The following is a 17,505-nucleotide window of genomic DNA, read 5'->3' as shown; positions in this document are numbered from 1 at the left end:
CCCAACAGGATATCCTTACATCATAACTGCTGCCTCCACCTCCCCACCCCCAAAAAAGAAAACAAAAATTATCCCGGTAGGCACAGACACGTTATAGGAACTTTGTAGGAAAGCACAAAGAGGCTGTACAGATTACAACCACCACCTTACCTGCTGCCGGAGAGTTTGTGTGCGTATTGTTTTTAAGTGTTTCGCCCAGCTCCTCCTTCCCCCACTACAAACAGCAAACACATGAGTGAGCTAATCAGCTCTTAAACTGAAAAACCTTTCGATCCAGGCGAGTGATGGAAGATAAAAGCTGAGGGGCGCCAGGAGGGTCAAATAAAAGTTGCTCCGCAGTTCGCTCATCCAAGCCCCGCAGCGACCGCAGGGGGCTGAGGTTCCCAAAGCCACTTTCACACCTTCCAGAATGCACTAGCAAAGAGAAGCCCGGAGAGGCTGAAGTTTCCACGGAGGGCGCCGTCGGGGAGACGGCAGCCCGGGAGGACGCAAGGGTTGGGCTCGCTACCTCTGCCCACGGGCGAGCCGGGGCTCCGGCGCTCAGGTGAGTGGCTCCTCCGGTGGCTGTCTGGGGACCGTCTCGGGCGGCCCTTGGCCCGCGGCGCCTGCTCGGTCGGGGCCGCGGTCGGCGGCGGCGTCGGGCCGGGCTGGCCGGGGCCGCGAGCCGCGCCGGGCCCCGGGAGGCTGCCCAGCGAGGCGGCGGCGGCGGGCGGGCGCGTGGGACTGTGTCGGCTGCCCCGCAGGAGCTGGTAGGGCACCGTGGCGCGGATGGGCTGCAGCAGCCGGCCGGCTCCCGCAACCGGGGCGCAGCTCACGCCTCCGCCGCCGCCCGCACCGTTCCCGCTCCCGGCGGCGGGGGTGGCGGGCGGGGAACCCGCGGCGCTGCGCCGCATCCTCTGCGGCGGGGGATGAGGAGGAGGCAGTGCACATGGTGGCTCCGCGGGCCCTGGACGATGCCGGCCAACACCGAGGCGCGGAGCGGGATGCGCGCGAGCGTGTGGGAGCCGGCGCGCTAGTGCGTGCGAGTGTGTAAGGTGGAGGGGCGGGGGGATCGTGGAGGGGGAGGAGTCTCTCGGCTCCCCCTTCGCAACGCGCACCCCCGCCGCCTCAGCGAGGGGGGGAGGGGAAGGCTGCGAAAACAAACGTCCAACGGCCCCAACCACCCGACCGGGCTGGGTGTGGCGGTTACGGCCGGGGCCGCGAGGAGCCCGGAGCCGCCGCCGCCGCCGCCGCCGCCGCCCCGGGCCTCGCGCTGACAGGGGAAAGGGGCAGCCGCCGGCATCACGCAGACGCGCGGGGCTGCACGCGCACGAGAGCCCGGCAGCTGCAGGGAGGGCCGGGATCCCTGCTTCTGGGGACCTGGTAGGGGGAAAGGGCCTCGAGGTGCCTGGCTGAACGCGGAGCCGCGCCGCCGGCTCCTCTGCCCGCTCCTCACTCCATAAGGAACCTAACCCCCCAACCCGTACCCCGCCCCCTGCACCGCCTCCCGGCGCTCGGGGCGGGCAGCTGACGCAACAAGAATTCCCATTGTCTCCGTCATTCTCCACCAGCACGCGACTGATTGGTTTCCGGGTAGGAGTGAGAGGAGCACCTGCCAACGAACGTGGGCGTCCTACTTTGGAGGCGGGATACGAAGGAGCGAAGGAGGAGAAAGGGGCTGTGCGTTCAAGGAGGGGCGTGAGAGTTGACAGGCTTTGAGGTGAGAGGGGGGCCGTGATTGGGCTGCCCTGGAAGAGTGGGTCCGTGTGTGTCCTGCGCGTACCCCGACACCCACAGACGCGCACGCCCAGGGAAGCAGGTTGTGGGGGCTCCACCCTGCAGGGCCGTTTGTACCACTTGAGACAGAGGATACGTCAGGCAAACTTGACTTTGCAAGTACACCTATTCTGGTGGTAGGATGTTTGAGAAGAATCCATCCCTTCCCCACTAATTTTAGTAATCTGAGTTTCTGTGGTGTGTAGACTAATCAAAAGAATTTAAGGCCATCAGAAGCAATGTCTGGGGGTTGGATTGAACACTGGGCGGATACTTTTACAGTTATCCTATGGAGTGAAAAGAGATCATCAAATCTTATGTTCCAAGACAATAACTCTGAATTGCAGGGGTCAACAAGGAATTGTCCATCATTGCACCGTCAGTTAAATGGAGGTGTAATGGAGGGCACGCCCTGTTGTCTTTTCCCAGAAGCAGATGGCCTCTTGGGAGAAATAATACCAGACTTGATGTAACAATCCACTGGGGTAAATTTAGTTTTTATTCTGCAGTGGAACTGAAGAGAAACTAAGATTTTGGATGACTGTCAGGAACCGAAGTTTACCCCACAGTAAACCAAGGTTTGAAACATTAAGCAGGAACAATTGATTGAAGGGTCCACATCAGATACCCTCCATTCGTTTCCATGAGAGAAAAAAGAAGTGGGAGATCAGATTGGTCTACTCTTGGTGTCTGCCCACACTGACAAGCTTCCTCTGATTTCCGGCACTAAATGCAGGGGTCAGTTTCACTTAGAGGAGCCATCCCTCTCAGCTTCATTGTGCCCTCAGAACAGAAAGCATACTAGGTTCTGTAAAAAATGGATGAAACCACTTTTTCTGTAAAATGCAAGAATTGCACCCATGAATACTAGTGACAGTTCCTCACTTTATCACATAGTAGAATAACAGCTAACATTTACTGAGCATTTCATGTGTCAGCCACTGTTGTAAGAATGTTTTATGTGTTAATTCCTTCAATCCTCCTATAATCCACAAGGTAGATACTACTATTATCCCCATTGTGTTCACATGTATTTGCTTTCCAGAATAACATATATTAAATGTAAATGTAGTAAAAACTTTATCTTTTAAATTTAGTATAATTGACCTATTGTATTATTTTTTCCACCTAAAATGAAAGATTTCCTCATTCATTAGGAAATTGCCTTCCTTCATGGGGAAAATGAATGATAAATGGCTTCTTTCTGATGACTTTTTCAGAGTATCAAGAACAAAAATTGACGGATTAAAATATGTGAAGTGTTTAAAAATGCTGGTAAATTTCCAAGTTGTCGATTCGATTACAGCATGGTTTCATAATAGAAATGTTATCTCTGGCCACTCCTAAATATAAGTATGTAACGACCCCAACACTTTAGATTACAGTCATTCTAAATTTATACCAAGCCACAGTCCTAATGATTTGGATCTAAAACAACCTACCTAGCCATGTGTTAAAGTCTTTCTGTGTTTGTTCCAAACTGCCAACGCCAACTTAAATCAGACAACCAAAACAAATCTAAATGACGCACACAGAGAACTAGTATGATCTTAAAATACTATTTTCAGTTGCTGATAAGTCACCATGACCTATTTGGAGGTTCAATCACCTTCTCTTTACTAAATATATCTTGGTTGCCTCTTAAACCTTTGTTCTCATGAAATAAATACTGTTCTTTATGTGTAAGGAATTCAGTCTCCGAACAAATCAAAGGTGGGCTAAAATCAACTAAAGCCAGTATCGGCTTTCCAATGTCCATTTGTTGAGTTCTTAACAGTATTTTATTCTTAGTGAGTTTGGGAGTGGGCTCCAAGGGTATGAAAAGAAGCTTTAGGAAAACATACCCCTCAGTAAATTGGGACCCCCCCCCCCTTAGAAGGAAGTGTGGATTGCTGGGCGAGAAGAGCATTGTTACCCGACTGTGCTAGCTATGGGATGGTTAGGTCCCGTGCAGATTAGCTCTATTTGTTGAATGTAAGTGTAACAAAATCCCTGGAAATTCTATATATGTTAATGTTGGTAATGACCTCTTTACTATGTTGACCTACCTAGAAGAAGACAACACTGAAAGCGCAATTTGGTGGCATGGGAAATACCTTTGTTCTCAGTAACCCGTGTCTTGGCTGTTTGTGGAACAAGATTCCACCGTTAGCTAATCTGAAGTAGAACTATGACACTTACTTCTTGGTTCATATATGGTAATGGACTATACTTTAGGTTCCATTAAAACTTGGAATCATTGGCTACCTCTGATGAATATGTAGCCCCATGTGAAGAGAGAATGAGATAGCTAACGGGCCTACAGAGCTACCAAAACCTCCCTCTTCTAGTTTCATCCAGGTTTGCCAGGGGATGCATCCAAGCCCCAACCAAATCTAAGAGGCAGTCCAGGCTGTCAGTATCAGAAATGAGGTCACGGCTGAGAGACAACACTAAACAGATCTGCACTGATGTTCATCTTCAGCTGATTAAACTCTCTTGTAGGTGGATTCTTTATAGCAGCAACAAAAAGAGCCTTGCCTGAATTTTTGTCCCTGGCAGATGCTTACAGTAAAACTCCTTACTGCTTGTGACAGGCTACGTGCACCTTTGCACTAGGTGTTCTAAATAAATAAAAACTACTGGTTTCTTTTTTCTCATTGTATTTTTAAACTTCACCATGGTAAACATGTGTTTGAATTTGCAGTAATTAAAAATAAGCAATAAGAGTTTTCTTTTTTACAGTTAAACCCTGGGTACGATGAAATACAGCTGGAATCTTCAAGGGTGCATCTTCAAGGTTGCGTTTGCTTAATAATTTCTTGCCAGAAAGTTACAGGCACCATCCAGTCCAGCCACTAAGTACAGTTTCAAGTTAGTTACACATGAGACAGTGAGGGCTCACAAGCTGATGCAGAAGGAATAGTTCTGCCTTCTGTCTTAATAGAGATGGAGAAAAAAGAATTCTGCCTTCCGTCTTGATAGAGACGGAGACTTCTGCGTGTTTCTGTGCGTTGATAGTTTATGTGTACACGCGCAATTTGCTTTCTCTGGCCAGGACACAGCAAGGAGCAGTTCACTTAACAGCATACATTTCTTGATCTGGATTTTGTTCAAAATGCTGGCTCTGATGAGACTTTTATTTGGATGTTGCCTCAATCCCTTAAAGCATAAAAACCGTTCAGTACAGGTCTTTCTCCTACTGTAATCACATCTGTGCCAAATTAAAAATATTGCTAAGCACTCCTTGAAAATAAGTGATGCAATAAACATCATCTTTTGCTTAGCTGTTAGCACAGTATTAGGACGTTGTGCTTCCGTGACCATGTATTTGGTAGCAAATTATATTTCTGCTTTTTAAATTACTCAAAAAAGTCAGGATTATTCAGGTCCTTTGTTTCTTCAAATCATGTTATTAACATGTATTGACATATATAGTTCTTTCTTCTTTTATCTTAGGTGTATATAATTTTATCAGCTTTGCAGGAAAAACAGATACCCTCAGGGTCTGATCTGGTATTGGAGGAGATAAGCTCACTTTTAGCTCATGCCTAATAACATTACATTACTGTTTAGAAAGAGAGAGCAGGCTATGTCTTATAAATTTCAATATACTCTTTCTGTCATCGAATAACAACTGAGTTATCCTACTGATAAACCATAGGACTCATACGGAACTGTGGATGATGTCTATTCACTCTATTTTTGCCAACTAAGAGTACAGAAGAATATTATGCAATGGCCAGCATCCCAGTGACTTTAGGAACCTGTATACAGTGAGCGCCTCTTCACATAGTGTTCGTGGAGCATTGTTTCCAATGATTTCAGGAGGAGAACCAAAAGGGAATGGAAAGGATAATTAACTGAATATTTGTGCCATTGGGCAGTGGAACATCCCTAAGCCTCAGTTTCCTCCCTGGTAAAATAAAGAAGAGAGTTCCTTTCTCACAGGATGGCTGTGACTGTTAAGTAGGATGATGTAATTAGATGAAAAGAGTTTGTAAAGCACTATGTTGGTGATTGTTATTGCATAAATATGAGCACATTAGGAAAGACCTTATGAAATGGGGTGCTTTAGCACTCAGGGGAGCCATTACCTGGGGAGTTAGAGAAGGGACAGGTTGAACACCGTTGATGCTGGCGCTGCAAAAGCCACTCCCCAAATTTCCTGGTTTGCGGTGACATTCAGCTCATTCAAGGTAAAGGGGCCATCCTGCCCCTCCCACAGCAACAGAATTCCCCGTTTGGCAAAGATGTCTGCTATGGTGACTGATGTCGTCCACTTTAATATCAGGAAACGTGGGAGTATTAATGGAAAGGAGGTTAGCATTCTCTTGAGGGAGTTCAAGGAAGCTTTTCCAACGGGGAATTGAGATGGGCAGCAAACTACGATTTAAGCAGCTAATGGGCATTAACTAAATATACAACAAGGAAAGCTGGTCAGGTGAAATACAGATCAACTCTTCCTGTCTCTACAAACACACCTCAGGGCCTGTTAACACAGTAGCTCCACACCCCAAGGAAGAGAGTTAAAGACAACGGACTAGGTGACGCCAGTGTCCTGGGGGCAGGAGGGTGCCTGGTGGCTGAGGAGATGTGCTCTGTTTGCTGTAAGCAGAGGTTCTACCACCATCATCTTCTTTTGCAACAACGGAGACAAACACAGGGGATTTTCCTGAGCAGCCTGAGTGACAAAGAAATGAGGCAAATGAGTGAGAAACTGATGAGCGTTCATCGAAGAGCAACAAATATGATTTATCAGCCTGAAGGGACTGCCTTCAGAGGGAAGAGGAAAGAGACAGGTCTCCCAGCATGACCACTGGCTCTAGCTAGCAGGGACTGGCTCATCAGCCGCAAGGACTTGAAGGGTGTAAATAGCGGGGACGGGGAGAAATTATTTTGTGTGGTCCAAGGGGACGGCAGGAGGAGTGACGGAAATGAGAGTCAAAACAAAGATAATTCAGGCAGCTGAGCAAGACTCATGCCCTAATGGAGAGATCTATTATAGACTGTGCTGCCCTGTCCCCCAGGAGGGATGGAGGCCCCGTCACTTGTGCCATTTGCAATTGGGAAAGGCACTGAAACGTAGATCAGCGTATTGGAGAGGGAAAAAACCACCACATGCCCTCAGAGAATCAGTGGGATGCCTTAATAGGTCTTTTCCATCTCAAATTACTGCAATGTGGCTTGTGTGCATGGGGATCTGAGTTGCTAGAATAATTTTGCATCATCTGGGCTTCTTTTCTGCTACTACAGGGCCCCAGTGAAGAGATGATAATAGGTCATGGACAGCAGTTTCTGCATTGTAAACAGAGGCCTAAGTGTGCCGATGCTTTAGTGTGACGGCAGAACTGAGTAGGTTAAGTTTCACATTGTGATGTCAGTGTAAATAAATACATACACATACTGATTGAGACAAAACAACATCCATGTACTGATTGAGACCCAAGACAAAGGAAAGGAGCTTTGCCACATTTGGATGGTTAGCTGCCTACGTGAAAGTTCAAGTAGTTTATTCTCTCATCTAGGAAAATAAACGTCCAAATACTTAAACACTATCTTAAAAAAAAAAAAAAAAAGACTATCTGGTCTTCAAAAACTATTAAGAAACAGTTACTGTGTAGGAAGTTTAGAACTCACGTTTTGAACATATTCCTGTCTGTCTACAGCTGCAGTTGTATTAGCAACAGACACATTCTGAAACTCGCGCTGGCCCAGAAGGGCACACGTGATCATGAGGCGGTGCCAACCTGGGTAACAACTGCAAGTGCCAGGGGTGGGCACAACGTGGTCAGATGGAAACTGGGGCAGGCAGAGAAGGGCCGGTGTGACCATGATTGCTGGAAGGAGCACAGCTGTGACCATCACAGCCCCTCCCAGCCAGAAGATAGCACAGATGCAGGGGGACAAAATTGGTCACAGGGTGACAGGAGGGAGAGGCAGTGAGAAAGAAAGCAAAAAAAATCTAGGAGGGGGGAAAGCCACAGATGTAAGTTCCTCGCAGGTGGAGAATATCACGGTTCCTGATAAAAATATTGTATGTGGTTGGGCGTAAGTTAAACTTGGCGTTCTGGAGCACTGAAGTTTGCTACAAACGTATTCAGGGTTTGACTTACACCCGACAGATAGAGGTCAGCCCTCACCCTGCTGCTCTCAGCAGCTGTAGCCAATGGGAGACAGAGCTGCCCAGCGTACCAGTTTAAGCTGCTGCTAATAGATAAAAATCAACCTAACCCCATTTCCTGCCTCTCTACTGTCCTCACTTGTCTGTTCATGGCCAATTTAGGCACAGGCTGAGCTGTTGGCTTGCTGTAACTGCTGGGAGACTGATGGGGTAGAATCTGATGCTGGCACATTCCCTTCTTAGCTAGGTGAAAGATCTGGTTTTAAGCCCTTAAAAGGAGGACTGTGTAAAAATGCAGTACTCCCTCATTAGCCTAAGGGCTATCCTAAATTCATAGATTTTCCTGATCTGTCACTCCAAGGAAGCTTTAGAGATGTTTAGACAGAGGGAAATCCACGATGGAAGGCTCTTTCAGAAAGGCTACAGCAGAGGTTAAATGACTTGCCCAAGGTTACTCAGAAGGGTGACTGACTATAAAGGCAGAAAGAGAACCAAAAGAGGCGTCTGAGAAGAATGGGGGAAATTATCAAATTAAACCTGGAGAAAGAACAGCGTCACTGATCCTCACGGTTAAAGATCTGTTGGAAACCCCAGTTCGCTAACACACGTTCCTTTATCCCAGACGTTCAGACTCTTAACTTAAACGTGAGCTCAGATATTTTCCTATGCTCAAGTTTTTAAAACTGTCCAACCTATTCTCCTCAACAAAAGTGACAGTAGATCAAGCTAAGTCTGGTCGTGTAGCTTCAACTGTTTCCTCACTAAGGCCTATAGCCAAGAGCCTATGGAGTTGAGTTAGAGGTTGAATTTTAGAAGAACAAGCTTTATGCTAAATGCTCTGTTGTAACTACATATCTTTCTGCAGTGTTTTATGCCTTCTTTCTTTTTTCCCCCTGGATTACAGACCAATTGGGCCAAACTAGAACTTTAGAAGCAGAGAATTCCATAACTCAGAATCTTTGATTCACATCGTTTGCTATTTTCTCTTCATTACCTTAAGGGAGCAATGAAACCCTGCAACTCCTTTGCCCACTGCTTAAGCTTCCAGAGGATATTCCTGACTGAAAGTGGTCCACGTTCTGAAATAAGAGGTTCCTTCGTGTCCTTTGTGTTTAAATAAACAAAATTAGGCTAAAGAATATTTGGGAAACATTTAAAAGAAAAAGTCACCCGTAAAATTGCCAGCCAGTAACAGCCACAAGAACATTTTTGTGTTTCCTCCTTATTTCTACACACATGTATACTTTCCAAAATTTGTCATAAATGTTTCCAAGGTTTTTTCGTATTTTGCCAAATTGCCCGCCAGAAAGATTAAATCAATTTATAATCCATTTTCCATGAATAATTTTTTAAAATGCAAACAAACTTTAAAATTGCAAGTTGAACAATGATACCTCACTGCCATGTTTGTTTTCTTGCATCTGCCTCACTCCTAAGGCTGACCATTTCCCCCCATGATTGTGGCCAATATTAGTGGACCTTGTATTTGATTCCTCAACAACAGTGTGGTTTCTGGAATTGAGCCTAGTGCCAGGAACGGGTCTTGATTAACACAAACCAAACATGGTGATCCAATCTCTCTTGCTAGTGAGTGGTTCAAAATGAGAACATGGCATCCTCTGACAGCAGAATTGATCCAGCTTGGTCCTAAAGTGACTCAGTGAAGCTAAAGAGAAGAACTTGTATTTTTTTTCTTTTGATAAATTTATTTATTTTTATTTATTTTATTTTTGGCTGCGTTGGGTCTTCGTTGCTGCACACGGGCTTTCTCTAGCTGTGGTGAGCGGGGGCCACTCTTCGTTGTGGTGCACGGGCTTCTCATTGGGGTGGCTTCTCTTGTTGCGGAGCACAGGGCTCTAGGCGCATGGGCTTCAGGAGTTGTGGCTCGCGGGCGCTAGAACACAGGCTCAGTAGTTGTGGTGCACAGGCCTAGTTGCTCCGCAGCATGTGGGATCTTCCCAGAGCAGGGCTTGAACCCGTGTCCCCTGCAATGGCGGGCAGATTCTTAACCACTGCACCACTAGGGAAGCCCAGGATTTGTATTGTATTGCTAGCAAAGAGACTGCATTTCTCCTCTGATGAATGTGCACAAGAAAGCATGCTGTCCCCGGTGATCGCTGGGTACCGTCTCATGATCCTGAGGGAAGCCATCCTATCCTTCTGGTTACGTGATACAGTGGGTTTCCTTCTTGTTTAGGCCAGTTTTATTTGGAGTTTCAATTTTTATAGTGAAAAGTTGTCATAACACTTTCTGCTCTAGGGGGGTTTTTTTGTTTGTTTTGTTTTTGTCAATTCCTGCTGGGTATTATTTGTATTGTTGATGTGGCAAGAACTCTACTGAGATATAGTCTTCTTGTCTTTATATTATGAATATATCTCTAAGTTTATCACTTATCATTTACTCCTTACTCTTGTTTAATATAGAGAAGGTTATAATTTAAGTCTATTAAATCCATCAGTGTGTTTCTACATGATATATTCCATTGCTTTTACTTTTATTCATTCATTCATTAAAGAGAGTGTGTGTGTGCGTGTGTGTATGTGTGTGTGTGTACTACAAGGTGCCAAGCACTACGAGAGGCAATAAGACTGTTTATTTTGAGACAAGAAAGACACAGCCCCTGTCCTCGTGGAGTTCCTATCCTGGTGGGGGATTGAGAATATGTTAGACGTTTACTGAAAAGCCACACAAGTGTGTGTAAGCTACTAAAGGATAGAGGCTACAGAGGGAAGGACCCAGTCTAGGAGCGCTTTCATAGAAGGGTTAGGTCTAGTTAGGGAAGTCAGGGGAAGCTTTCCTGGGGAAGTGGTGACTGAGCTAAGAATGATAAAGAGGACTTAGGTAGTGGGCTAAGAGCATTACAGGCAGTGGAAAGAGCAGGTGCAAAGGTCCTGCTCATGGGCAAGCATAGGCAACAGGAAGGACTGAAAGAATGTAGGACATGGCCCACATCCTCAGAGGGGCCTGGTGTAAGTGAAGGCGGAAGGTTGAAGGGTGGGAAGTGGGGGATGCTGACCACGCAGGGCCAGTAAGTCCATGGTAAGGAGTTGTGTCTCCTTCCTAAGATCTATGGGAAATCACTGAAGGTGTCATCTTTGACAACCACATTACTTTTACCTCCAAACATCCAATCTCATAACAAGTCCTAACAATTTTGCTTTCGAAATATCTCTTCAGTCTATCCACTTCAATCCATCCACTTCTGTTCGTCATTACCAACACTTCCTCAGCCCATTCTATCATCATTTCTGTCTGGACTAGGGGAATAGCATCCTCAATGATCTATTTGCACCTACTGTTGCCCCACTCCAATCCCTTCCTGCACAGTTATGGGGAGACACGCCTGACCTTGATACCATTTGATGACACAGAAAACACTGAAAGAGGACCAGTTTGTTTTTCATTAGTCTTGTTCTTGAGAGGTTGTGGAGTGGGCAGTTCATGAGTTTAATCTTGGGCCTGCTGAGTTTTAAATATCCCTGGGATGTCCTAGAGAAGAAGCCAAGCAGGAGGTGTCTGTTAGGTAGATATCTTCTGCCTCCCCATCTAGAGCCACTCTCCACCCATCTCTACGCTGATCCCTGCCCGGAGACATTAACGTGTGTGGGATGTCAAGATTCCATGTATCCCCAGCACCTGCTCCCGTGTGCGCTGCCTTCTAGTTGCGTTCAGCCCATAGGAGGTACATGAGGGAAGAAGCGTGAAGGCTGAGTATTTACTCGATACGACATACATCCTGCATCATCTCTTCCTCTTCCCCACCTCCTCCTCTTTCCACCCTGCCTCCTTCAAACCCTCCTCCTCTGCCTCCTGCGCCTCCTGCTCTTCTTCCTCCCACCTCTTCCTCTTTTTTTCTCTCTCGAATCCAGTAATCATTTCCACCTCCTCCTTTTTCAAAAAACTAATTAATTAATTTTTGGCTGCATTGGATCTTTGCTGCGCCCGGGCTTTCTCTAGTCGCGGCAAGTGGGGGCTACTCTTCGTTGCAGTGAGTGGGCTTCTCATTTCGGTGGCTTCTCTTGTTGCAGAGCACGGGCTCTAGGTGCCCGGTCTTCAGTAGTTGCGGCCCGCGGGCTCAGTAGTTGTGGCTCGTGGGCTCTAGAGTGCAGGCTGAGTAGTTGTGGCGCACAGGCTCAGTTGCTCCGTGGCATGTGGGATCTTTCCGGACCAGGGCTTGAACCCCTGCACTGGCAGGTGGATTCTTAACCACTGAGCCACCAGGGAAGTCCCTAACCTCCTCCTTTAAGCCTAGGCAGTAAAAGCTCCCTGAGATGCTGGACTACTGTCCTCTGTTGTTTTCCCCAAACCCTTTGCAAATGATCTCTTGACTACAGTCTCCTTAATTACGGTACATTTGAGTGTGCCACCTTTCTCTTTCAGGGATTCTGACTTATACTGATAGGTAAGAAATGCCTGGGGGAGAGTTAAATTTGAGTCACCTGAGTAGAGGTGGTCATTGGAGCCGTGGCTATAAATGTGAATATCTTGGGAGACAGTGTAGAGAAGGAATGGGCCCTGAGGAACTCAAACATGTAATGGCTTTCAGAGGAGGATAATCTTGCAAAGGAATTGGAGAAGTAGCAACCAAAGTGAGGTGAAAAATCAGGGCAGTGTGTGTCATAGAAGTCAAAGGAGGCAAAGGGAAGAAAAAGAGTGTTGGTAGTCAAGATTATCAGTTGGTCCTGCAAAGTCATTGGATTTAGTGACTTATACCCTCGTGAATCTGTTACATATTTTCTGTGCTCCCTCTGAATAATGATTTAAATTTTTTTACATTAACTTATCTATAATTTATCTTAGGTAAATACAGTCAAATTTGTTTTAGAACGTATTTTAAGGTAAAAATTAACTACCCTTCCTTAACCATTATTCCAACATTATTTATGTTCTACTTTCTCTATTACCATTATTTCCTCCAACATTCACTGTTTCTAAAAATATAAAGAGATGTTTGAGCACTTTCTACTAGATGTTTAAGAGCTTTCTATTTGACTGTATCATAGTGGTTCAATGGTTGTCGCTTTAGCATTCATTTTAAAATTGATCCATTAGAACAAGTCTAACCTCTTAATTTTAATTTTCAGAATTCTATTATCAATAGCCCCATTTATTCTTCCAGATAAACTCTATATTTTTTTAACATCTTTATTAGAGTATAATTGCTTTACTATGGTGTGTTAGTTTCTGCTTTATAACAAAGTGAATCAGTTATACATATACATATGTCCCCACATCTCTTCCCTCTTGCATCTCCAGATAAACTTTAGAACCATCTTATCAATTAAAAAAAACTTAAACTTCATTGTGATTTTTTCAAGACCGTGAGAGATAGATGGCCAACCAGAGTTCCTAAGGTTCAGTGTATGTAACTGCTGCCGCCGCTTAAGCCTGCCAAAGCAGTGGTACGGCTACTGCCCTTGTATTTGCTACCTCTAGAAACATTCTTGCCAGTAGTGGCAGCAGCGGGACTCAATTACCCTCTTTTCGCACTCCCTCCAGAAGCTCCAGATGGCGTCTTCCGTGGGCAACGTGGCCGACAGCACAGACCCAACGAAACGTATGCTTTCCTTCCAAGGGTTAGCAGAGTTGACACATCGAGCCTATCAGGCGGGAGATTTTGAGGCAGCTGAGAGACACTGCATGCAGCTCTGGAGACAAGAGCCAGACAATACTGGTGTACTTTTATTACTTTCATCTATACACTTCCGGTGTCGAAGGCTGGACGGATCTGCCCACTTTAGTACTCTGGCAATTAAAAAGAACCCTCTTCTGGCAGAAGCCTATTCGAATTTGGGGAATGTGTACAAGGAAAGCGGGCAGTTGCAGGAAGCAATCGAGCATTACCGGCATGCGTTGCGTCTCAAACCAGATTTCATCGATGGTTATATTAACCTGGCAGCCGCTTTGGTAGCAGCAGGCGACATGGAAGGGGCAGTACAAGCTTACGCCTCCGCTCTTCAGTACAATCCTGATCTGTACTGTGTTTGCAGTGACCTGGGGAACCTGCTCAAAGCCCTGGGTCGCTTGGAAGAAGCCAAGGCATGTTATTTGAAAGCAATTGAGACGCAACCGAACTTTGCAGTAGCTTGGAGTAACCTTGGCTGTGTTTTCAATGCACAAGGGGAGATTTGGCTTGCAATTCATCACTTTGAAAAGGCTGTCACCCATGACCCCAATTTTCTGGATGCTTATATCAATTTAGGAAATGTCTTCAAAGAGGCACGGATTTTTGAACGAGCTGTGGCAGCTTACCTTCGTGCCCTAAGCTTGAGTCCAAATCATGCAGTGGTACATGGCAGCCTGGCTTGTGTATACTATGAGCAAGGCCTGATAGATCTGGCAATAGACACCTACAGGCGAGCTATTGAATTGCAACCACACTTCCCGGACGCTTACTGCAACCTAGCCAACGCTCTCAAAGAGAAGGGCAGTGTTGCCGAAGCAGAAGATTGTTATAATACAGCTCTGTGGCTGTGTCCCACCCATGCAGACTCTCTGAATAACCTAGCCAATATCAAGCGAGAACAGGGAAACATTGAAGAGGCAGTTCGCTTGTATTGTAAAGCATTAGAAGTCTTCCCAGAGTTTGCTGCTGTCCATTCAAATTTAGCAAGTGTATTGCAGCAGCAGGGAAGAGTGCAGGAAGCTCTGATGCATTATAAGGAGGCTATTCGAATCAGTCCTACCTTTGCTGAGGCCTACTGTAATATGGGAAACACTCTAACGGGGATGCAGGATGTTCAGGGAGCCTTGCAGTGTTATACACGTGCCATTCAGATTAACCCTGCATTGGCGGATGCCCACAGCAATCTGGCTTCCATTCACAAGGATTCAGGGAATATTCCAGAAGCAATTGCTTCTTATCGCACTGCTCTGAAGCTTCAACCTGACTTTCCTGACGCTTATTGTAATCTGGCTCATTGCCTGCAGATTGTCTGTGACTGGACAGACTATGATGAGCGCATGAAGAGGTTGGTCAGCGTTGTGGCTGACCAGTTAGAGAAGAACAGGTTGCCTTCTGTGCAGCCTCATCACAGCATGTTATATCCTCTTCCTCACGGCGTCAGGAAGGCTATTGCCGAGAGGCATGGGCACCTCTGCCTGGATAACATCAATGTCCTTCACAAACCACCGTATGAACATCCAAAGGACTTGAAGCTCAGTGATGGTCGACTGCGTGTAGGATACGTGAGTTCTGACTTTGGGAACCATCCTACTTCTCATCTTATGCAGTCTATTCCAGGCATGCACAATCGTGATAAATTTGAGGTATTCTGTTATGCCCTGAGCCCAGATGATGGCACAAACTTCCGAGCGAAGGTGATGGCAGAAGCCGATCATTTCGTTGATCTTTCTCAGATTCCATGCGATGGAAAAGCAGCTGATCGCATCCATCAAGATGGTATACACATCCTCGTAAATATGAATGGTTATACCAGGGGTGCTCGAACTGAACTCTTTGCTCTCAGGCCAGCTCCTATTCAGGCAATGTGGCTGGGGTACCCTGGGACTAGTGGCGCGCTTTTCATGGATTATATCATCACTGATCGGGAAACTTCACCTGCTGAAGTTGCTGAGCAGTATTCTGAGAAACTGGCTTATATGCCCCATACTTTCTTTATTGGTGATCATGCTAATATGTTCCCTCACCTGAAGAAAAAAGCAGTCATCGATTTTAAGTCCAATGGGCACATTTATGACAATCGAATTGTGCTAAATGGCATCGACCTCAAAGCATTTCTTGATAGTCTACCAGACGTGAAAATTGTCAAGATGAAATGTCCTGATGGAGGAGACAAAGCAGACAGCAGCAATATAGATCTTAATATGCCTGTCATTCCTATGAATACGACTGCAGAAGCAGTTATTGAAATGATTAACAGAGGACAAATTCAGATAACAATTAATGGATTCAGTATTAGCAATGGACTGGCAACTACCCAGATCAACAATAAGGCTGCCACTGGAGAGGAGGTTCCCCGTACCATTATTGTAACCACACGTTCTCAGTACGGGTTACCGGAAGATGCCATTGTGTACTGTAACTTTAATCAGCTATATAAAATTGACCCATCTACTTTGCAGATGTGGGCAAATATTCTGAAGCGTGTTCCCAATAGCGTACTGTGGCTGTTGCGTTTCCCAGCAGGAGAACCTAATATTCAACAGTACGCGCAAAATATGGGCCTTCCCCAGAACCGTATCATTTTTTCACCTGTTGCTCCTAAAGAGGAACATGTTCGGAGAGGCCAGCTGGCTGATGTCTGCTTGGACACTCCACTCTGTAATGGACACACCACAGGGATGGATGTCCTTTGGTCGGGGACACCCATGGTGACTATGCCAGGAGAGACTCTTGCTTCCCGAGTTGCAGCTTCCCAGCTCACCTGTTTAGGCTGTCTTGAGCTTATTGCTAAAAATAGACAAGAGTATGAAGACATAGCTGTGAAACTGGGAACTGATCTAGAATACCTGAAGAGAATTCGTGGCAAAGTCTGGAAGCAGAGAATATCTAGCCCTCTGTTCAACACCAAACAATACACACTGGAACTAGAGCGCCTCTATCTACAGATGTGGGAGCATTATGCAGCTGGCAACAAACCTGATCACATGATGAAGCCTGTTGACGTCACTGAGTCGGCCTAAATAATGACTGTGTGCGCAGGAGAATTACCCCTGTACCTGAGCCTCAACCTTCTGGGGGAAAGGGAACTAGATACGTTACTTTGTACTTACCTTTGTAGCAATATCATGTTGCAGATGGGTGACAGACAGTGATAACAGATAGCACAGCCAGACTTGCTTCCTGCATGATCATGACAGGGAGAGACACAAGAGATGGGAGACTGCTGTTCCACAAGGAGTCTCCGTAGAATTTTGCGGCAGCCAGGTGTTGCCTAAGTCTGGAAGGTCTGATCTCCCTTGGTCTTCCATGGGATGGGTGGTTAGTGTGGAGGGGAGATAGAGATTGCCCAGTCTTCTGAATTAAGTTTTTCTTTATATTTGGGGTATTGGAGCTATTAAAAATGTTTGGTTTCAGGTTTTATTCATGTGACGTGTATATGATTCTTTTGAGATAAGGTTTTAAGCTAAAATATTCCTTGTTTTAGTTTCTGAACTCTACAGACAAATGGGGACTTTGCTGGTGTAGTCTTTTTATAGGTTTTATAAACCACTTGAGCCTATATCAGTCATTTTAGTGTCTGACATGTTTGGAACTATCAGTGCTTTGTTGGTTTATGGCTTAAATTCTTTTTCTGGTCCGTTTCCTTCTTCCCTTCCCCCCACTTTAAACATTTTCCTGTAACTTGGCTAACAAAAAACCAAGTCTGATTCAAAACCTCCCAGAGTGTTTCTCTTAAACACATCATCTGGTGCCAAATGAAGATTCTTAGGAGTGATTATTAATTATGAAGGGCACAGTTGTGGTACTGTCACTGATGATAATAATAATGGATTTTTGGCCTAGAGTTTTGACCTATTGCACCAGTGTTTTACCGTTGACTGCCCCTCTGTGCTGCTTCCAAAAGTGATAGTGTGTGATCAGATTTTTACTTTCACTTCTAAAGTTTGTTCTTTTTTTTAAAGTGAGTCCTGTTCTTCCTTTTTCTTTCAGCAGCAATGAAATCCCAGGTAAGTACAAGTA

The 17,505-nt window shown here is 45.7% G+C and overlaps 1 pseudogene; it reads left to right on the top strand.

Moving 5' to 3' along the window:
* Positions 1 to 13,367: 13,367 nt before the first annotated feature.
* On the top strand, positions 13,368 to 16,505 carry LOC137758622 (UDP-N-acetylglucosamine--peptide N-acetylglucosaminyltransferase 110 kDa subunit pseudogene; annotated as a pseudogene).
* Positions 16,506 to 17,505: the final 1,000 nt, after the last annotated feature.

This window comes from Eschrichtius robustus, chromosome 2 (assembly GCF_028021215.1).
Source record: "Eschrichtius robustus isolate mEscRob2 chromosome 2, mEscRob2.pri, whole genome shotgun sequence".
NCBI lineage: Eukaryota > Metazoa > Chordata > Mammalia > Artiodactyla > Eschrichtiidae > Eschrichtius > Eschrichtius robustus.
This window is presented reverse-complemented; position numbering and strand designations above follow the sequence as displayed.